Source organism: Macaca fascicularis, chromosome 6 (genome assembly GCF_037993035.2).
Source record: "Macaca fascicularis isolate 582-1 chromosome 6, T2T-MFA8v1.1".
NCBI classification, from domain to species: Eukaryota; Metazoa; Chordata; class Mammalia; order Primates; family Cercopithecidae; genus Macaca; species Macaca fascicularis.
This window is the reverse complement of record NC_088380.1, coordinates 64,168,936-64,192,190: the sequence shown is the minus strand read 5'-3', so window position 1 is coordinate 64,192,190 and position 23,255 is coordinate 64,168,936. Positions and strand designations below refer to the sequence as shown.

At 39.7% G+C, this 23,255-nt stretch overlaps 1 protein-coding gene and 1 long non-coding RNA gene across 3 annotated transcripts in view; one reads left to right on the top strand and one right to left on the bottom strand.

Moving 5' to 3' along the window:
- The window catches only part of RAB3C (RAB3C, member RAS oncogene family), a 293,496-nt gene that overhangs the window by 123,185 nt on the left and 147,056 nt on the right, over positions 1 to 23,255 (bottom strand). The gene's annotated exons all lie outside the window — the stretch shown is intronic.
- Positions 3,074 to 23,255, top strand: part of LOC102132926 (uncharacterized) — a 58,125-nt gene continuing 37,943 nt past the window's right edge. Inside the window, exon 1 of the long non-coding RNA XR_001491413.3 lies at positions 3,074 to 3,131. This is a non-coding gene — a long non-coding RNA (uncharacterized lncRNA). The remainder of the gene's footprint in view (positions 3,132 to 23,255) is intronic.

Sequence of the window (23,255 nt, the reverse complement as noted above, 5' to 3'; positions counted from 1 at the left end):
GGTTGATAGGTGCAGCAAACCACCATGGCACATATATACCTATGTAACAAACCTGCATGTTCTACACATGTATCCTAGAACTTAAAGTACAATAATAATAATAATAATAATAATAATAATAATAAATCCTGATGCTGGGGTCACAATGGCAGAGATTGTGATTGAATTGGCATAGAAGATAAATATGCCTTTAAAAGATCTCTGGGAGACCCTAATGTGTGGTCTGGATTGTGAACTACTATCTTAAAAACAAAAACAAAAAACAATGCCTACCCCATGATGCCAGGTACATTAGATTTTTCTCCTCTATTCCTCATGGCCACCTTGTAAGTTAGGAATTCTTTTGCCATTTATAAGATGGTCAATTAAGGCTGAGAAAAGTTAAGTATTGTCAAATTTTCAAGGTTGCACAGTATTTGGGTCTGTTAGATTTCTCTAACTTTGAGGCAAGGCACATCAGTTAAGGGTTTGCAAAGCATTCTCAGCTCTCCTCACCAGACTCAGAATCCCCAGCCTGGTGCCACTTTTCCTTCTCAAAATGGAGCTTTAATTAAGAACTCCGCTGTCACATGCACTCCTTTCTGCCTCTTTCATTCCCTCCCAGATCCCTATCTTTGTTGGCTTTAAATTGAGGGAATTAAAAAAAAAAAATTAAAAAAAGAAATTCTCCTCCCAGCTTAAGGAAATTTTTCCCACAAGAAGCTGTCTTATCTGCCACATAAATGAAATCATATTTGGTACTTTTCAATGCATTTTATAGGGTCATAGGATGTAAAACTCTGCTCTGTCAATTCAGAAAGCACTCATTTCCACAATATAAAATATGAAGGCAAAGATTTACATAAATTACCATATTGATATACATATTTAAAATTCAGAGTTTATAAAAAACAGAATGATAAGGAAATAATTTAAATGATAACAAAGTATGTTTTCAAGTTGCTTAAATATTTGATATGTAATTAGGAAGTTCTGGGCTTGGGGTGGAGAGCACAGCTAGTTTTTATTACACTTAACTCCTTGAATACCAGGCGGCAAATCTACCAAAAATGTCATGATTAGGATCAAACCCTGTGAAATTCAGAGAGGGCCTAAAGTTGACTGAAGGAATTTGATCAGAGATGAGGTTATGGACAGAATAGGAGGTCAAAATATTTGTTGCTCTATTGCTTACTAATAAAAAAATGATATTTTGACATGGGTGTTTTGATGAGTGCTATATAAAAATGACCCCGTCATACTGGCCTTAGCACTATGTTTAACTTTGGTGGCAATGAAACCACTGATTTGAAAAGCAAAATTGGGGGAGCCAATAAGGGCAAAAGAGGGAAGGAATGTCAAGGGGAAAGTGAGATGCCAATAAAAGTTTTAAGAGGGCCAGGGGTGACAGGTGGACATGGCTTCAGTTGGTATGCACTATTTTTTGTCAGCTTTGTGGGGTATCTGGAGAGTTTTCCACTGGTTTTATACAAGGGTGCTTGAAAATGATATTAAAAACTCTAACTTACTCTTTTTTTTTTTTTTTTTTGAGATGGAGTCTCGCTCTGTTGTCCAGGCCAGAGTGCAGTGGCACTATCTCGGCTCACTGAAATCTCTGCCTCACGGTTCAAGCAATTCTTCTGACTCAGCCTCCTGAGTAGCTGCGATTACAGGCACCTGCCACCACCAGGCTAATTTTTGTATTTTTAGTTGAGACGGGGTTTCGCCATGTTGGCCTGGCTGGTCTCGAACTCTTGACCTCAGGTGATCCACCTGCCTTGGCCTCCCAAAGTGCGAGGATTATAGGTGTGAGCCACTGCATCCAGCCAACTTATCTTTTTTTAACATCTAGTTTTCTGTGAGTGTTTCTGGATGTGCACTGTAGATGGACATAGTGGTATGTGATTACTATTTATGGATAAATAATACTTTATTATTATGTAACAAACATTGTGTGATAAAGAATTTGGCTGACCTTGGTTTCTGGTTCCTGAGAGGTAATCTTTAAACCCATGGAGTTTCCCAAGTGATTGAAGTGTCTCTGTTCTTCAAGGTGGGCCCCTTAGAGCATATCTGATGGTTTGTGCTAATGCGATGACTCAGGATGGAAGCTGGCCATGTTAGGAAGACCAAAGACATGATGAGATGGTTGGAACTTTGAACCAGGTGGCATCAGTTCCACTTCCAAGGAGAGAAGACGCATTGGAAATTGAGTTCAAGCATTTGGGCAAGGATTTGATCAATCATGCCTATGTAATGAACCTCCAATAAAACCTCTCTGAACACTAAAGCTTAGGGAAACTTCCCTGGTTGTCAATACTATGCATATTGTCATGCAGCAGTGCCATTAGGGTAATGTCCCTGAGGACATCAGAAGCTTCTGCTCTAGAACATTCCCAGATCTTGCCCTGCCTATCTGTCTTTTCGGCTCGTTCTAATTTGTATGTTTGTTATAACAAAACTGTAATCATAACTTTAGTGCTTTCTTGAGTCATTTCTGTGAGTCATTCTAGTGGATTATCAAACCTAAAAGGGGTCACAGAAAACCCCAAATTTGTAGACAGCTGGTCAGGAGTGAGGGTGGCCCTGGGGATTCCCAAATTTGCAGCTGGTGTTGGAACTGAGCCAATCTGGTGGAGGGCTATGTCCCTAATCTTGAGTTTAGTCAACTTTGAGTAGACACATATTTGATGATTTTTTTTTCTGTGAAGATATATATTTTTCTGAGAAGGTGTCTTGCTCTGTTGCCCAGGCTGGAGTGCAGTGGCACGATCTAAGCTCACTGCAACATCTGCCTCCTGAGTTCAAGCGATTTTCCTGCCTCAGCCTCCTGAGTAGCTGGGACTACAGGTGCGTGCCACCACATCCAGCTAATTTTTGTATTTTTAGTAGAGATGGGGTTTCACCATGTTGGCCAGGCTGATCTCAATCTCTTGGCCTCATGATCCACCCGCCTCAGCCTCCCAAAATACTAGGATTACAGGCGTGAGCCACCATGCCTGGCCAAGATATTTTATTTTATAATCAAAATAGGCAATACAAACAAGTTGACATAACAAAGATTTATATAAATAACTGGGTATAAACTGTATGAGGAAAAATACCCATGAGCATGGTGGCTGGGCTCCCAGCACAGGATGGAGACCAACCAGGTGGGTCTGCTTTGAAGAGGTAGGAGCCCAGAGGCTGAAGGGATGGCTGGGTGGGGCTGCTCTGAATAGAAGGGATAAGTCGCTCCATAAATAAAACACAAACTTGCAAAAACACTTAAGAAAGAGCCTCATTCAGGCCCAGGCGTGAGGTCCAGGATGCTGTCAATAGCCCAAAACTTAGCAAAAATCCTGTAGTAGCTGACTCTGGGCTCGTGAACTGCTTTGTGCTCTCCCATGCCTACACATGGCCCCTGCCTGGCCTGGCTTCTGATCTAGAGGAGGCATCGCTGGCCCAACAACCAGATACTAACAAGACTGAGATGCTCCCTAAACCAGGAGGCAAGAAAAACCAGAGGGCAAAGGGACTTAAACCCAAAAAAGTCTTAATTACTAAGGGTATTTGGTTAAAACAAAGTTTGGAAACCAACTAAAAATACATTAAGGCCTTGTGACATCTCTTTCCTCTCCTACCATTCACTAATGATTGTTTTCAGTATGCTATGGAAAGAAAAAGTATAAAAAAGAATCATTTGGTATTTATAAGTAAAAATTAGGTTGTAGGATACAATAGGCTTTAAATGTGAACCAAGTGTTATTCTGTAAGTAGACACCATGAGATTGAGGACACAGAAACTGTGACATATGCTTGGGCTGCTTGTAAGTTATTGTACTTACATTATAATTTTTATCCTTGCTTTGAAAATTGATGGTCTAGAAAGGGAACAGTATGTGAGAATACTTAATATGGGCTCTAACATGAACAGAATCAGACATCATATACCATGACCTATCTTCTCTGGTGAACTCCCATGTCTAATGTGCTGTTTTTCTAATTTTTTTTTTAGTTTCCTTTAATGTCTTTTTTGTTTTGTTTTTAAGAAGGGGGTACATAGGCGAGGTTGGTTTGTAACTGATAACTAGGATAATTATCTTAGTTAACTGAACTGGAAAGATAAATTCTAGATAAGGACTCCAGAATTTTCCAGCTATAGAAAGGAATCCTACATTTAGCAAACAATGTCAAAGACTTGAAAATATGTAGAGAGTAGACTGGGGTCGTATCAATTTAGACTCAGAAGATTTGGCCTTTCTACTCATTCACAATGCAGTTACTGAGTGCATATTTCTTGCTGACCGGGCAAATAGAAAATGAGGGTCAATAACATGTATCATGAGGTACAGAACACATTGGCTGAGGTTAGGTTAGGAAGCAGACTCCTGCTGGAGAGCATATTCATGATGGTCCTGAAAATACTTGTAAGGTTCAAGTAAGTCATAAATGTAACTGTTATTTTTTAAAACCCAGAACTCTGTTTTCTAAACAGAATAATCAACAATATTTGCTTTAAAGCAATCATTATAATGCCAACCAAAACCCAGCTGAATATCTAGGACTAGAAAATAGGCTCTTATCACAACTTCGTCTGAGGAGTTACGTGACAGGTGTAATTATTGTCCTTTAAGACAAATCTACCCTCAAAGGCAAGTAACTAATTTCAAAGAAAAGAGGATATGCATATTGCAATAGAGGGAGACCAAGAAAAATGCTAGAAAATGCTGGTATTTGCAGTAAATATTGTAACACAAAACTGCATATTAAGAGCTGCGAGGGAGTATATTTTCAGAGTGCAAGTGAAACAGTACAAATAGCAATCATATTTACATAATACCTTTTATTCAACAGTCTAAGTCTTTTATTTAATCTTTAAATTCCCTATATAGCCTGACTTGGGTAAGGCTGCATCTACATAATTTAGCTTCTGGCCTTCCCTGTAGTGTCAATATTTATGGAAATATGACCACTTCCGAAGTTCAGTGAGGCCAAAGTACAGTTGAGTTGACCACAACACAAAGTCATAGAGGACAAGTGTCTCTCTCTATTCTCTTAGCTCCTTCTGTATACATAACCAGCACATTAACTGCTAACATGTGTTTTGAGCTATTTGCTATTTCCTGAGTTACACACACACACACACACACACACACACACACACACACACACAGACACTTTTCTGAAACCAGAATGTAAGCCCAGGTTTGTCTGTTTGGTCTGAACAGAAACTTAGTGAAATGCTTAACTAAGACATCTTTAATTCAGGGCTTTACTCTTTTTTTCACATATCTTCATTCTTTATGGAGCTATTTTCTCTCTCAGTGTTCAGCCTGGGGAATTTATTGAGACAAGCCAGAACCAAGTGCAGCAAATGAAGGTATGAGTGGGTGAAAAAAAAACAAGAGAACCCTGGCTGGAAACCAAAACAGTAAGAGAAACTTTGAACGGAGAAATGAGCAGACATTTCTCATCAGGTTACAGGGCATCTTTGGTTCTTTCAGATGTCTGACATTTGTGCTGTACTTCACTGGCACTAACTTATGTGCAAATATACCCCCATCCAAAAAATAAAACGCTGTTTTAGGGAAAGAATGTGCTACAGTAACTAATCAGGTAACTTTAAGTCACATTACTTACTATGTAAGATAAGACACTTTTTTTTTTTTTTTCTCTTTATCAGTCCTACCCACATATTCTCTCCATCTTACTGGGAAGAAGAAGAGTCTCATATAAGCAAAGCTCTGGTAAAATAAGCAGTGCCTCCATGTGTGATTTGAATTGAAAGCATTGGTTTGTTTTCATCATAATGATCTGATACTATTCCAGCTCTCAGTCATCATTTTTTTTTTGTTGTAGAAAACATATAATTGATATGTGCCTGGGCCTATGCTAGACTGTGGAGATACAAAGTGAATAAGATCCAGTCTTATATAATTCTTGTTCTGTCATTCATACGGTCATTCATTCAAGAAATATTTATGGAATACCTAGTACATGCCAGCGACTATTCTAGGCACAGAGAATATAATACCACATAGAACGGACAGAGATCCTTGTCCCAAGCAGCTTGCATTCTTATTTACACAGTAAATAAATAAATTATATATATATTTCATAGGGCGATAAATGCTATGAAAAAGACATAAAACAGAGAAAGGGAATAGAAAGGACTGCAGAAGGTTGCAATAAGAAATAGGTTGGGGGAAGAAAAGAAGGCCTTCCTGAGAAGGTGACATTACAGCGAAGACATGAAGGAGGGATGGGGGCTACCAGAAGGGTGTCTGAGGGAAAAAACTTCCAGGCAGTGGGACAGCAGATGCAAATGTTCTTAGGTACAGGCAAGTCTTGAATGTTCTAGGAATAGCAAAGAAGCCGGTGTGGCTAAACTGGCGGCACGTGGAGAAGATAAGCAGCAGAAGACGAGGGTAGAGAAGCAGTGGGCAAATTGTACGGGGTCTGGTAGGCTATTGTAATGGCTTTGGCATTAATCCAGGAGAGGCGGGATGCTGTGAAGCTTTGGAGCAGAAGGGTGACAAGATCTGATTTACAGTTTTAAAAGCTCACTCCAGCTGCTGTCCTGGGAAGATTCTGGGGGCTGGACCAGTAGTAAACGCAGGAAGACCAGTTAAGCGGTTCCAACAATGTAGATGAGATGATGGTGGCATAACCAGGTGGCAGCAGCGTATTGTGGGTTGAGTTGTGTCCTCCCAAAAGATGCTGACATTATAACCCCAGGACTGGTGAATGTGGCCTTATTTGGAAATAGTCTTTGCAGATGAAGTTAAGATGAGGTTATTAGAGTAGGCCCCAATCCAATATGACTAGGTCCTTATAAAAAGTAGAAATTTGGACACAGAGTGAGACTTATATATAGAAAAGACAATGTGAAGATGTTTTCGGTCGGCTGCGCTGCTTCAGGTTCTTGACTTCACCACACAAAAGAATTTGAGAGCAAGTCCAAAGTAAGAGTAGGTGAAGAGGTTTATTGCAAAGCCAAAGTAGACTCTGAGGCCGAGCGGGTTGCTCAGAGGGAGAGACAGCAGCTAGTGCCTTAAGAGGAATTCCTTTTATGGGAGCTGTATGTGCATATTCAGAAAATACTGGTGAGGTCAAGTATGCAAAGGAGGACCTGCAGTTGGAGAATGTGCTCAATATCTACATGCTTGAAAACATATCGCATGTATCATTAGCTTATAAAATCTCCACCTAGGGGTGTGATTTTTACTATTAAAATTAGGGAAAGGTTACTATGAGCTAAATCTGGAGACTAGACAGGAAGGCAGGAAGATGGGGCCTAGACTCCAGGGCCCTGCGTGCTGTTAAGGTTGTGGCTAGGAATGGTGCAATGCTGCAGGAGCTGGAGGAACACGGGAGGGAAAGGGCGCAGATGACAAAGGGCTACGTGCTAACACATTTGAAAACTTAGCTAAAAATGATAAATTCCTATAGAAACACAAAACTTCAAAAATTTTGTTGATGAAGAGCCTAGGTGTATATCCAGGACCCTAGAGAAGCCCCTGGCTCTCACAAGGCTGGAATTTGCAGCTAGTAGTTTCCTGGGCATTCAGTGCTGATTGGCTGGAGATTGGGAAAGCTATCTCAGGAATAACGGGCTCTAGTTCCCTTTCCTGTACTGGGTATTAGCAATGTGTAACAATCTGGCAGTTTGCTGGGGGACTTTAGGACTGCTTACCTTGCAAAAGAGTTAGGTGCTGAGGCACGGGGGTGCAAGAGGTGTGGAGTCTGCTGGGAAAGGGGCCCACTGGGCTTCCCAAGGGGGCAAGTCAGTGGGGCCTCCTAGTCCTACTTATCCTCCCTCAAAGACAAAAGGAGAATGCACTCTACAGGCAAGGACTGCTTGAGGCTACCAGAAGCTAGAAGAGAGTCCCGGAACAGATTTTCCCTCAGAGCCCTCAGAAAGAATCAATCTTGTGGACACTTTGGCAACTTCTAGCCTTCAGAACTGTGAGATAATATATTTCTGCTGTTGAGTCTACCCAGTTTGTGGTATTTTGCTGCAACAACCCTAGCAAACTAATATGCAGTAGACGTGGTGAAAAATGGTGGGAATTATAATTCTGCAGTTTGTCTCATTACTCACAAATTCCAAATTTGCAAATTCACCTGTTTGCTAAAATTGATTTGTAACCTCAAAATCAACACCCATGATGCTTTCATGGATAGCTGCAGACATGCTCAGAGCAGTGAGAAATCTGAATTGTCTGACACACATGTTCCCAAGTAAGTCTGAACAAGGCCCTGCTCACACTGTAAACGAGTGCCCTTTCACAGTGTATTTAGTGCCATGCTTTTCGTATTTTTTTGTGCTCATTGTAGGTGACTTTGCTGTTTTAAATAGCCCTCAAGTAGAGTGCTGAAGTGCTGTCTGCTGTTCCTGAGCACAAGAAAACTGTGATGGGCCTCGCATAGAATAAACATGGGTTAGACAAGCACCTTTCGGGCACGAGTCAGAGAACAGCTGGTCCTGAGTTCAATGTTAATGAATCAACTGTATATATTAAATAAGGTATATTTCTGTAGAAACTCAGACAAAACATAGTCATGTATTAATTACTTGGCGAAATGTCATGCAGGCTTGCAGGACAACAGCCCTGTAATTCCCTTCTGGGACAATAATTCAGTATTTGCTAATTCAGTGTCTGTGGCAACTTTATAGGGTATAACTGCCACGGATACTGGGAATAGACTGTGTTTTGAAATCAGACCCAAGATATAACAGTATTTTTTGAAGAACTGGGTGTGCAGTCTGAGAAAATAAGGACTTAAGATTAACTCCAAAGCTTTTAGGCTGATAAGCCAGAAGGATGGAGATGTCATTTATTGAGATGCAAAGGCAATGGAGGAAACAGGGCGTTTTGAGTTTTTGTTTTTGAAGGGGCTGAGGATTAGGAGCCCTCTATCTTCTAAACATAGATTTGAGTTTAAGTTGGGTTATTTGCACAAAAATAATGTTTTATGGTTGGGTCCGACCAGCAATAACAAATGTATCATTAACATCCTGGGAGAAAGAAGAGACTCCCTGCGGTCCAGTGTAGGGTGGTGGTAAGAGTCTGGGGGCAGAATTCTGTGCTCTCCTCCCACCACTGCCCGCTCTGAGCTGTGACACAGAACTGATCTTTTAGTCGACAGGAGTCTTGAGCCAGATTAGAAAGCTCAGAACAGAGGCTTAGCAATTGCTCCTCACATCTTAGTTGCTATTAGCAGGCTAACTTTCATATTTAACATGAAGTCACCTTAATTTAAGACCACTGTATAGCTTTGGAGGGGAAAGAAAAAGAAAAAACTGCAGAAGAGAACATTTGAAGGTGAAATTGCATTCCAGTTTCAGCACATCTGCAATGGTACCCTGAATGTCACAGAAATGAATTATTTAAAACGGATAGGAAGAGATTGTTAAACTTTTATCCTCAGTCTCTGATTTTTTAAAAAATATCAATCTGCTTACCAGATTTCCTGCTCTTAAAAAACGTCTATATTTATAGTTCTTCATTGTATCATAAAAAGCAGAATGTAAATAAATAAGAGAGGGGGAGATAAGCCAATGATATTCTTCTACAGGAAATACAGCAGCCTGTGGCCATGCCATACTTAGAACAGAAAGATAGTAAAATCGGGGATGGAGAAGATTTTAAGTCAAGTTCAAATGCACTGCAGTAGGTACAGACCCTGAGTCACAGTGCTAGAAAGAGCCTGGCCGTGTACTGGAGGTCACGTTCTAATTGAAACCCAGTAAACTCTCTGGTCACAACCCATTTGAGAAAGGACGTGAAGTTTCAGCGGTGACCTGGTATTTCTATACTTTCACTTCGAAGGAAGTGAAGTTTTCAGTGGTGACCTGGTATTTCTACACTTACTTAAGCCTATTTAGGACCTATCTCTCTAACAAATCATTCATTAATTTATTTCTTAAATCAAACCCTGCTGGGGGATCCAGACACAGAATACTGCATTTTTAAAAAAGAAGTAGCCTTTATTTTCCCAAATCCATGGAGCCACTAGACTGCTGCCTTGGCCTCTACAACTCTATGGTCCTTAACAAACTGCAGATTTAAGCAAACTGATATCTGGCAAATTAGCCTAGTTAAGGACCATGATGACACACATTTTTACCACATGGACAAGTCTGAAGCACATCGTAAGCATCATCGCAGCTTCCAGTGTGATTGTTTATAGCCATCTAACATCCCTGTGATTTTTATAAAACACCCCAATTAATTAAGATAACCTCACTAGGTCTGCATTTTCTATGTAGTTTTGCTCACTCATTCCACGAATATTGAGCAGCCACTAAGTGCCAGGCTCTGTAGCAGGCACAACAGACAGAATAGTTTCCCCTTCCCATACACACAGTCCAGACATGGCAATAGCCAATTTCCAAAATTCGGGGTGTTCCAGGCTCAGAATGGGGAGTATCACATGAGGCCTCGGGGGACGGAGGGTAATGCCTTTATCTTCCCACTTTAAGGTAAAGAATGAACTGAACCTCCTATGCAAAGTAGAATGATGATTCTCTTCTCCCGATAAGAAATAAAATAAGTAGCCTCCAGGCATTCCCTTCCGCCAGAGGAGCAACTGTTTTTTAAATAGCCCTTTGGTGCCCAGTCTATTACTAAACCATATGAGTCACTTTTTAATATTACTGCTTGTGAGTTAACACAATCTTCCCAAATTAAAATTTTAGATGGGCCCTCAAAATTTTTAGGGTGTGGTTTTCCTGCAGGTTTGTATTGAAAGTATGGGGTATCTCCCATTTTTCCCCCTTTCATTTGTTTTAAAGGAGAAAGGGAGAGGCCAGAGACCAAATGTCCTCGTTCCTCTGTAGCTGATCTATATGGAAGATAAGCAGCCCAGACTTGAGTTTCTAGATGGATACAACCAGGTGCATGTCCAAGGCACAGAGGTGGGTATTTATAACCCATGGTAACATTAAATGCAGTGCCTTCTTCTCCTGTTGAGCAGGGCAATGATCATCTGTAGCTCCAGGCATTCATACACTATTGTTAGTGCAGATTTCTGCAGGAGCATCCATCCAGGTGAGAGGTTGAATAAGTGGAGGAAAAGGCACATAAGCCCAGTAAGAATAATTTTGTGCAGCAGTTAAATCAATGTGAGAGGAAACTGGTGAGACAGAAAGTATAAGGAGGAGAATCATTAAATAAAACCTAGTGCAAGCGAGATTGAGTGCTGAAGGAGGAAGAGAACAGAGGGATGTTATTTTTAGGCTAATAGAAATGGTGAGATTTTTAGGTTTGTAAGGAGAAAAAGAAAGGTAATTAGAAGTGGGATTAGTTAGATGGGTCTCCATTGCCATCAGAGAGGAATGAATCACACCTATTGTGATTTGGGGTGCCTGCTTCTGAGGAGTTGGCACAGATGTCACCACATCTGAGGGCAGTCTCTGACACGGACATCTTTTCCCTGTAGTTTTCGTTGTCAGTATTTACCCGAAGCTTGAGTCTCCTGGTGGGCACCCAGACAGGGGATTGATGATCTCCTGGTGAAACACAAGCATATCCTCTTCCCCACGTTATAATTGTGCCAGGTTCCCAGGTGTTGGTTTGGGAGTTTTTCCATAACACTGGCTTGCCTTCGTTTGGAGAGAATTTTTTGCCTGTATAATGGCATTTGGCTACAGTTAGATCATTATCTTTAGGAACATTAAAAAAATTTAAAGTAAACAATGCCAAATGTAATTGGGAGTAGGGGGTAGTTAAATCATGTTTTCATTGTTCAGACTGGACAATTGGGTTTTTAAAGTGCAATTGACCCGTTCCACCACAGCCTGTCCCTGAGGACTGTAAGGATTCCAGTAATATGGGAAATTCCCCACTGTTGCATAATAAATCAAAAGTCTTACTAACATATCCACGGGCATTGTCTGTCTTTATTTGATATGGAAGCCCTATAACTGCAAAGCAAGAATACAGATTTTTTTTTAACATGGGCCGTGCCTTCCCCTGTTTGGCAAGTAGCCCAGGCAAAACCCGAGAAGGAATCTACAGAAACATGTACATATGACAGTCTGCCAAAGGAGCTAACATGAGTCACATCCATTTGCCATAAAGCATTAGGAGCTAGGCCTCTGGGATTAACGCTTTGTACTTCCTGATTTGGAAGTACAAAGACATGACACTGAGGGCAGCTGTGAATAATAAGCTTAGCCTGTTTCCAGGTAAGGGCAAATTTATCTTTTAATCCAGCAGCATTGACATGAGTGGGATTATGGAACTCCTGAGCTTCTTGGGTTGTAAGAGACCAAACAATCGACTTTATGGTTACCGGCAGACATGGGTCCTGGTAAAGTGGTATGAGATCTAATATGTGTAATATAGAAAGGGTGTCTACGCTGGCGAACCGCCTGTTGTAACCTTGAAAATAATGAAGCCAATTCAGAATTATCAATATGTTTGCTAGTAGCAGTTTCTAGATTTTTAGTGGCATGTACAACATAAGCAGAATCAGAGACAACATTTAAAGGTTTGAGGAAATCCTGTAAGGCAGTAATCACAGCAATTAACTCTGCCTTTTGAGCAGAAGTATAAGAGGTAGAAATAAGCTTGTCTGTAGGACCTACATAACCAGCATCAGTGAACACTGTAACAGCCTCAGGGATGGGCTGATCTTTGGTTAATTGAGGGACCACCCAAGACGTCATTTTTATAAAATCAAACAATTTGTTCTTTGGATAATGATTGTCAATGATGCCAATGAAATCAGCCAAGCGAATTTGCCACACTATGGAATGTTGACAGGCAGTTTGAACTTTGAGCCGATTTAAAGAAACTACAAATAAATTCGGATCAAATCCAGAAATTTGAAGTATTCTACACTGAGCCTGTCCAATTAACATGGCTATTTGGTCCAGATAAACAGACAAAGTTTTTGACACAGAATGAGGAAGAAAACAACTCCACTAAATCATTATGTTGAACTATTGGTCCAGTAGGGGAGTGTAATGAAGCGAAAACCAGAAGCTGAAAAGTCTGAAACGGCTGTACCCTAGATAACTGGGCGGTCTGGATTCTTTCCTCTATGAATTCCAGTTCTAATAAAGCCTCAGGGGTCAAAGTCCTGGGACTGCAGAGATCAGAATCTCCCCACAGAGTAGAAAACAAGTTAGACAGTGCATAGGTCGGAATACCTAAAGTAGGTCTTAAATAATTAATGTTACCCCAAAGTTTTTGGAAGTCATTTAAAGTTTTCAAAGAATCTCTCCTAATTTGAACTTTTTGAGGTTGAATACGTTGTTTATCGACCACTATTCCTAAATATTGAACGGGAGTGCCTGTTGAATTGTATCCTGAGCGATGTGTAATCCAGTCTCTGTAAAACTGTGGCTCAAAATTTGATAACAGTCAATTAATTCTTTATCAGTGGGGGCAGCAATTAAAGTAGCATCAACATAATGAAGAATACAGGCCTGGGGAAATTGGGCTCGAACTGGTGAAAGCACTTGCCCAACATAAAGCTGGCAGATTGTCGGGCTATTCAGCTTTCCCTGAGGAAGTCCTTTCCATTGATAACGAGCTGCAGGCTCCTGATTATTGATAGATGGGACAGCAAAAGCAAATTTTTCACAATCCGATTTATGTAACGCAATATAAAAAAAAATATTTAAGGTCAATAACTATGAGAGGCCAATTCTTAGGTATTAAAGCAGGGGCAGGCATGCCGGGTTGAATGGCCCCTATAGGTTTAATTACAGCATTAATGGCCCTTAAATTGGTTACCATCCACCACTTGCCTGATTTCTTTTTTACTAGAAACACAGGAGAATTCCAGGGGGAAAGAGAAGGTTCCACATTTCTAAGTTGTAACTGTTCAGAAACCAAGTGAGTTAAAGCCTCCAGTTTTTCTTTAGAGAGCAGCCCACTGTGGAATCCAAACGGGTGTGTCAGATTTCCATTGTAAAGGCATAGGATCAGGAGGCGTGGCAGCGGCCGCCACTAAAAATGATAACCTAAACCTGCCCTGTTTTCTTTTATAGTAACTGGGAGGGGTTTAGTAATCCCTTCATGCTTTGTACTGAGTACTACATGTACTAGTACTACAGAGTAATAGTACTACAGAGATCAATCACCCCGCCCCCTACAGTGGAGGTGGACCAGCATTGTACTGAGACAGAAGGAAAGGCTGGGACCCATTTGGGTTGGCTGTAGGTAGGTATGTTTGTGCTGGGGGTTGCGTTGGGACTGCCTGAAGCGGAAACGCAATGTTGGTCTAAGTCTGAAGTGTCCCATTTGATGTCGGGGCCTGGGACTGGCCCCGCTCCCCATTTCCCTGGTGTGTGGCAGGGGGTTTCCATCTATATCATACTTAGAGCAGCAATTACTTGCCCAAAGTTTACTTTTGCAACAACGTGGGCAAACAGTAGCAGCAGCATTTGGCCATGTTTGTTGAGCCGGCTTGGCTGCTTTTAAGTTTTTAACAGTGCAATTTTTTCGATTATGACCAAGTTGGCCGCAATTATAGTAGGCTCTAAGAAAAGAATTAGTGGGACTAGTTTGGTTGGTGTCCTTCATGGCTCATGCCCACAGAATAGCTTTGTGGGTGTCTGATCCAATGCCTTCACAAGCTTTAATATATGAAGGCAACACCTCGTGATCAGGTAAATTTTGTCATTGGACAGAACACATGGCCATTTTACACTCATGGTTCACATTTTCAAAAGCTAACATACGAAGGAGAATACCTTGAGCACGCTCATCAGAGACAGATTTTTCAACAGCATCTTGTAATTTAGCTAAAAAATCAGGGTATAATTCAGAGTGACCTTGTTTAACCATGGTAAAAGAAACAGGAGCTTGGCCCAGAGCGCGTAATTTATCCCAAGCTCTCATACACACCTTTGTTACTTGTTCTGTGGTAAGAGAATCAAAGTTTAATTGGGCATAAGTATCAGAGAAACTATCAGAGCCTGTGAGCTGGGCCTGAGTAACTAGAATGCCATTAATCCGATTTAGTTGAGCCTGCAAATGAGCCTCTTCTGACCACCAAGTACGAAACTATAAATGCCGAGATGGGGTCAGAACAGTTTTTGCCAAAAGGTCCCACTCTAAAGGAAGTAAAGTGACCTCCATACCAAAAGTTTGTAATACCATTTTAACATAAGGAGAAGTAGGACCATACTGAGTGCAAGCATCCTTAAATTCTTTTAAAAAGGTAAGATTAACAGATACATAATGATGCATTTGTACCCCTTAGAAGTTAGGTGGGTCTAGCATATCTGGATACATCCACGCATCTAATCCACGTGTTTATTTGTTTTGGCATAATAAGCGTTGCATTGAAGTTTCAAGAGTAGGCATCTGAGATGGAGTCGGCATAGAAGTGACAAGAAAAGCATGCGTAGATAAGGGAAACTGAGGGTGAGGGGGTCGGACCGGAATGAGAGTGTGAGAAAGGGGTATTGGGGGAGCAGAAAGAGCACAAGTATACTGGTGATTACTGGCGTTCATGTGTGAAGGATACAAAGAAGCAGGCCAAGTGGATGGCAAAGTGACTGGCTGAAGAACCAAATGACAGGAGGGTGAGGGGCTGAAGTGGATGGGGGAGGGCCTGAATAATTATAGGTAAGTTGTAGTTTGGTTCTGGAGCCATTAGGTGATGCCCAGAGGCAAATGCTGCAAAGGTTTGAAGATGGAAGAATTAGCATATATATGGTCCCGGGCTGTGTGAGTAGGGCCAGGAGCTTCAAGTACCAGTTCTTCGTGAAAAGAAGATAAGTAGGGGGTAACGTTAAGCCAAAGTCACCAGAGTTAGACACTGAATTTTTAGCATCGTAAGGTGGGGGAGGAGTAGCTGAAGGGAGAGGCTGATCAGATAATGAGGGCTGTGTGGGAGAGGAAGATTGAGGAGGTATTAGGATGGCAAGTACCAAGGCCCAATCATCCTAAACGGTGACAAGAACAAAATTCCCTGTTGAGACCAGTTTCCAGAATGCTGTACCAACACGATCCAATACTTTTACATATAAGGTTCCTTTTTCAGGAAATCCAAGGCAGTACTTTTCCACCGCCCTGAATAGAGTGACCATATTTTCCATGGTTACTTGGACCATTCCCTGTTTTAACAGGTCTACATTTAAGGTTCCTTTTTCAGGAAACCAAGGAAAGAATTTTACCACTGCCCTGAATAGAGTGACCATATTTTCCATGGGTACTCGAATCATTCCCTGTTTCAACCAGAGTCTCATATAGAAGAGATAAGTATAATTTTCAGACTCTGTGTGACCCACAGTTAACCCGGACCATACACAGACTACTCACCAGTCATCAGGGAGTCGAACACGCGTTTCTGTGGACTGAACCGATGATGTTTCTCCACACCTACCAAAGGGAATCAGGTTCCCACATGCACTTAGAAAAAAAGAAAAACCACATGGGCACCAGATGTTGGGGGAACCCCACCTTCGATATTCAACATGGGTTCTTTTCTATTTCCCTAATTGTCAGCTGGTCTGAGAAATAAAGGGAAAGAGTGCAAAAGAGAAATTTTAAAGCTGGGTGTCCAGGGTAGACATCACGTGTCGGCAGGTTCCGTGATGTTCCCTGAGCCATAAAACCAGCAAGATTTTATTAGCGATTTTCAAAAGGGGAGGGAGTGTATGAATAGGGTGTGGGTCACAGAGATCACATGTTTCACAAGGTAATAAAATATCACAAAGCAAATGGAGGCAGGGCGAGATCACAGGACCACAGGACCACAGGACGGGGCGAAATTAAAATTGCTAATGAAGTTTTAGGTATGCATTGTCATTGATAACATCTTATCAGGAGACAGGGTTTGAGAGCAGACAACCGGTCTGACCAAAATTTATTAGGTGGGAATTTCTTCATCCTAATAACCCTGGGAGTGCTACGGGAGACCGGGGCTTATTTCATCCTTTTGTCTACAACTGTAAAAGACAGCTGTCCCTAAAGTGGCCATTTTAGAGGCCTCCCCTCAGGGACGCATTCTCTTTCTCAGGGATGTTCCTTGTTGAGAAAAAGCAATATTCCTATTTGTTTTTGAAAGAAGAGAAATATGGCTCTGTTCCGCCCAGTTCAACGGCAGTCAGAGTTGAAAGTTTTTTTTATCTCCCTTGTTCCCTGAACATTGCTGTTATCCTATTCTTTCTTCAAGGTGCCCAGATTTCATATTGTTCAAACACACATGCTCTACAAACAATTTGTGCAGTTAACACAATCATCACAGGGTCCTGAGGCGACATATATCCTCCTTGGCTTAAAAGATGATGGGATTAAGAGATTAAAGACAGGCATAGGAAATCACAAGGGTATTGACTGGGGAGGTGATAAGTGTCCATGAAATCTTTGCAATTTACGTTCAGAGACTGCAGTAAAGACAGGCGTCAGAAATTATAAAAGTATTAATTTGGAGAACTAATAAATGTCCATGAAATCTTCACAATTTATGTTCTTCTGCCATGGCTTCAGCCAGTCCCTCCGTTCAGGGTCCCCGACTTTCCACAACAAAACTGCAGATTTAAGCAAATAGATATCTGGCAAATTAGCCTAGTTAAGGACCATGATGACACATATTTTTACATGGACAAGTCTGAAGCACATCATAAGCATCATCGCAGCTTCCAGTATGATTGTTTATAGCCATCTAACATCCTTGTGATTTTTATAACACACTCCAATTAATTAAGATAACCTCACTAGGTCTGTTTTCTATGTAATTTTACTCACTCATTCCATGAATATTGAGCAGCCACTAAGTGCCAGGCACTAGAGTAGGCACTGGGATGTAAAAGTGGGGAAGATAAACAGACTCTTTATCTTTGAGGAAGTTAGAATCCAGCAGGAAAAAAGATAACCAAATAAGCAGTTTAAGACATTGTAAGATATACTGGGTAGTATTGTCTCTAGAGCTCACTACATAAGCAACTAAACTACTCCGGGATTAAGAAAAGCTTCTCAGAAGAAATGAGAATCTAGCTAAAATCTGAATGATGAGAATAAATTAGCTTGATCTGGGTGAAGGTTGGAGGAATATGGTTTGTTATGAAAGGCAGAGCCCAGGGGAAGAGAGACGCAGAGGTATGAGAAGTTCAAGGGACTGAAAGAAGTTCAGAAACTAGAAAGAATTGAGCAAATATATTAATATAAGGTCAGCATCTGGTTTCCAAAATATTGGATGGAATATAAGCACCTGAGGTCTTCCTCAGGGAGCATAATTTTACATATCAAACTGCCTATCCAGCTCTTATCAAAGGCATAAAGTAGAAAAGCGACATTTAGAGAAGATAGTCTAGGTAGCATGTAATCCATTCATACCCTTGAGTGGTTACCATTCAGTTCTTGGATCATTTGAGACCACAAGAACTCTACGTGCTTGGATTATATTTGCCCAGCCACTCACAGAGGCCTTCACTGAAGGTGCTCAAATATTCTGTCTTCTTCAAGATATTAAAAAACAAGTCTCACAGCCTTTTTAGTACTAGTTATAAAAGCTATTGTTAACATAAACCCAAAGTGCCCCAAATAAAAAGCATTTCCATCCAAATTCAACAAAAACTTTTTTGAAGTTTCTTATTGCCCTGTAAGATTGATATGTTTTTTTTCTCCTTTCCTATAATGAAAGCTATATAATATATCATGTTTAATAAATAAAATATATAAAAAATATTTTTTGGTCTTGGTTATTACCTTGGTTTACAGCAATCTCATAACCAAATTGTATTTCAAGCACAATAACCGTTTTGATCCTTTGGATTTTCATAAGCTTTGAAATTCTCTATAAGACACCTTTTATGCAGCCCCTCAGATCTTCCCAGACTCACCTGTCTCAAGGGCTCTTGGCCACTTGTTCATTCCTTCTGCTAACCACTTCTGCAAGGGCTCTTCTGGACTATCACCTGTGTTATGACACTGGCACAGCCCAAAGCAGCTCATCTCAGGCCAAGGCCACAGACCCCTTGCCTCCCACAGTGAAGTTTCCCTGCTGCTACTGAGCCATGAGTCACCCATACATGTGTAACTGGGAAGTGTGGAAGAGTCAAAGTCCCAGAAGTGAACATTGGACCAATAGAAGAGAAGAGCTAATGGGTCAGTTCTTCCTTCCTTCTACCAGATAGTCTGTCCTGAGATGCATTATTCATAAGGCACCTCTGAAGGTGTTCCTGTGAGATCAATGGTCAGTTATACTTGCTACCAAGTAGAGATCAGTTTTCAAATCCCAATCCCCTCCATGTTTGTTTTCTCTCTTCCCTGATGCTCCCTTTCTCCTCACTCTTGCTTCCAGGCACCATATGTCCCAATAACCTATTAGCACATAAAGCTTTTTCTTCTCTGTTTCAAGAGAATGACAGCTACAACCATCATCCTGATTCTTGAGAGTTACTCTCTACTCATATTTTACTAACCACAGTGTATGCATTTTTTTGTGTTGAGTTTCTCACATTCTTTTTGAAAATTTATAGATTCTTTTTTATTTATTTATTTTTATTTTCTATTTTTTTAATTTTTTTATTATTTTTTTTATTTATTTTGAAAATTTATAGATTCTAAATAAATTCTAAATAGGCTCACAGTCAGCTTAATTTTGTATTAATTTTACAGAACTGGGGAATTTGGCCAAAGAGGGTAATTTAACTCCTTAAATAAAATTCCACTGGAAAATTCAAAGCACAGTCTAATGTGTTTTCAAAAAAGAGATAGCTTCCATTTCCTCAAAATAATCTGTTAGCTTGCTGCTTGCTACTCTCCCTAAATCTCCATGCTTGCTGATATGGTTTGGTTGTGTCTCCACCCAAATCTCACCTTGCATTGTAATAATTCCCACGTGTCATGGGAGGAACCTGGTGGCAGGTAACTGAATGATGGGGCGGGTTTTTTCCCATGCTGTTCTTGTGATACTAAGTCTCACGAGATCTGATGGTTTTATAAAGGGCAGTTCCCCTGAACATGCTCTCTTTCTGCTGCCATGTAAGATGTGTTTTTGCTCTTCCTTCACCTTCTGCCATGACCATGAGGCCTCCCCGGCCATGTGGAACTGTGAGTCAATTAAACCTCTTTCCTTTATAAATTACCCAGTCTTGGCTGTCTTTATTATCAGCTTGAAAACAGATTAATACACTTGTCTTCTCCTTAACAGACCAGAATTTGTGTGTAATAATTTTTTTTTTTTTTTTTAAGGGAACTTTAATTCTTCCTATATAGTAAGATAGTTTTAGGATTCTGGAGAAATCACAGTCAGCAAGCTTTTTATTTCTTTCTGAATAATCAAAGTGCATTTTGTTGGGAAGAGTAGCTGAAACTTTAGCTGCAGTTCAGCTTTAATTAATTTTTCTTTTTGCTAGATATGTTTTTCTGTATTTTTTAATACACTTAAGATCAGCACTTGGAGACCAGTAATTTAAAGAATGTGTTTCTTCTTGCCTATTTCTTTCAGAATACCTTATTTCTTGTTGTAGAAGGCCATCACTGAATATCAGCAAGCTTCCTCACCCACAACCACCATTCAATTATACTGTACATGTAAAGCAAGTTTTAGTAGCTGCACTGGAATGGTTTTCCCCAAAGGGCTTTTTTCGTTTATTATACAATTCTGTTCTTCTTCCTTAAACATTTCTTAAAATTTCTGATTTTTTTTTTTACTTTTGAAATTAATAATAATTCTTAAAATATCCATTTTGTGCTAGTTATTTGTCAAACAGGAAATACAGATAAATAAGATAGTCTTTCCCTACAAATAGTTTCTAATCTAGTAGGAACCTAAGACAAGTATACACTTAAGAAAAACAAAAAGTTAAATATAATTGGTGCCATAGTGGCAATACACAATCTTAAATCTATTGTTGAGAGGAAGAATAGAACCATTAATTCCTGGCTAGGTCAGTTTGAAGTAATTTCTATATTTTTTGCTGGGAAATCAGGATGTAATTCTGTTTATTACTTTAGATCATCCATTCAAAATATATATTGGATTAATATAGTATATGCATATGTGTGTGTATATATATAATATAAATATATAAATATAAAATACAATATTTTGTGTGTGTATATATGTACATACACACAATGTATATTACATAACATATATTGTGTGTATGTGTATGTATATTATATATAAAACATATATGATATATAATGTATATTTTATTATATATAATAAAATATTATAAAATGGAAGGACATTCTGACATGCTACAATATGGATGAAACTTGAGGACAGTATGTTAAGTAAAATAAGCCAGTCACTAAAAGACAAATACTGCATGATTCCACTTATAAGAGCTACTTAAAGTAGTTAAAATTACAGAGACAGAAAGCAGGGTGGTGTTTGCTGAGGGGTGCAGGGAGAGAGTGATGGGGAGTTACCGTTTAAATATAAGTTTTGCAAGATGATAAGAATTCTGGAGATGGATGGTGGTGATGGTTGAATGTATTTAATACTACTGAACTATATACAGGAAAAATGGTTAAGACAGTAAATTTTACGTTATATTTTACCATGATAAAGAAATGAGAAAAAAGAAGAGTGTATATATTGTATTGTATTGTATTGTATTGTATTGTATTGTATTGTATTGTATTGTATTCTATAATGGGGAAAATGATTAATGAAAATATAATGAAATAATAGCAGAGTCTGCTAGGTCTTCTGTGATCTTCAGAAAGTGCTAGGGTAGTGTGGGTGCAGAGATGAGGGTGTGGCTAGTATTGTCCGCTGTGAATAAAGGTGGAAGGGGGTAGGAAAAGGGGCAGAGATACCTTTTAAAGCTTTGTAAAAGAGATAGCCTTGAAAAGTAAATAGACTTTTTAAAGATAACAGAGAAAGTATTTCAGGCAGAGAAACAGAGGTAGTAAAAGGATGGAGTTTAGGTAAACAGAAAATTTCTGTTTAGATGAAACATAGAGCAAATGGAAGAGAGTGGTAGGAGATGATGTCAGTGAAATAGATACTTGGAGGTTTCACTGTCCACTATGTTAGCGAGTTTAGATTTCATTATAAATCAATGGTCTTAGCCAGAAATGAGCTTCAGAATCACTTGTGCAGCCTTGAAAAATTCATATGCCCATGTATCTCATGGGAGATATGGTTTAGTAGATCCAGAATGGAGCCTGGGCTTGTATATGTTGTCAAAGCTCTACAGGTGATTAACATGTGCTCTCAGAATCACTACTGTACATAATAAGATATTACTGGAAGTTTTATTTTTAATGCCTGAGATGTACTAAGGTTCACTTATGTAGCTCTGATGGTAATCAGATGGATGACCTGGAGAGGGTGGAACCTGAGATAAGGAGACAAGATAAAAGACTCCTAAATGAATGGTTTGGATTAAGACATTGGCAATAGGAAGAAAAAGAGCAATAGATTGGAGAGGCATTTAGAAAGTCAAAATGATTGAACTTGGTGGTCAATGAGATTCTATTCGTAAAACAGGAAGAAATAAAAGACAGTGCTCATATTTCTACATCAGATAACTGGGTGATGGTGGATCTATTAACTGAGATAGTAAATGCTGGCATAGGTACTAAATGCTATGTCTGACAGATTGACTGTCAAAGAGTTAGGTGCTCAATGAGTGCTTGTTGAATGAATTTAAAAACCCTAATAAATCAAGTGATCATATAATTTTGGATGAAAAAAAGGGTTTGTTTCTAGAAGGGGCTTTTGTTGGTTTTTGACAAATCTATATGCCTTGGGGCAGATGGAGTAGCAGATTGAGGAAAGAGACATGCAAAGCAGAGAATAAAAGGATAGAAGAAAAGAAGCACAAATGTTGGAAAGTTTAAGCTGGGCTCCAGGAACAATGAATGGTTTTGTTTGCTTCTAGAATAGTAAGAGATGAAGCCATGAAGATATAGTGGCACCAATATGTATGTCTGAAAGTCAGGCTGAGGAAGTTTTAATTAATTCAGCAGGCATTGATGAGGCAGGACTTTTGGGCAGAGGTCTTCCATGTTTTTAAGATCTTGTTCTTTTGGAAAACTTAAAAGAGCACTTCTGACCTGGGACTCCTGGATCTCAACATTTTCAGACAGAAAGTAGTCAAGGTTAAAATTACCATATTATATAGCAATATGTGTTTCATGCTATATGTGACAATTAACTAGATGTCATAACACTCTTAATTGAACCAACCTTTTTGTCACTAACTTGAATGCTACTTTTATCATAAACTATATCCTCATATAGATTTGTGCTTATCTCTGGATTTTCTATTTCATATCATTTTGTACAAAATCTGCTGTATTTAATTGAGATTGCCTTGAGTTTATAAATTAATTTGAGAAAAACTGGCATTTTTA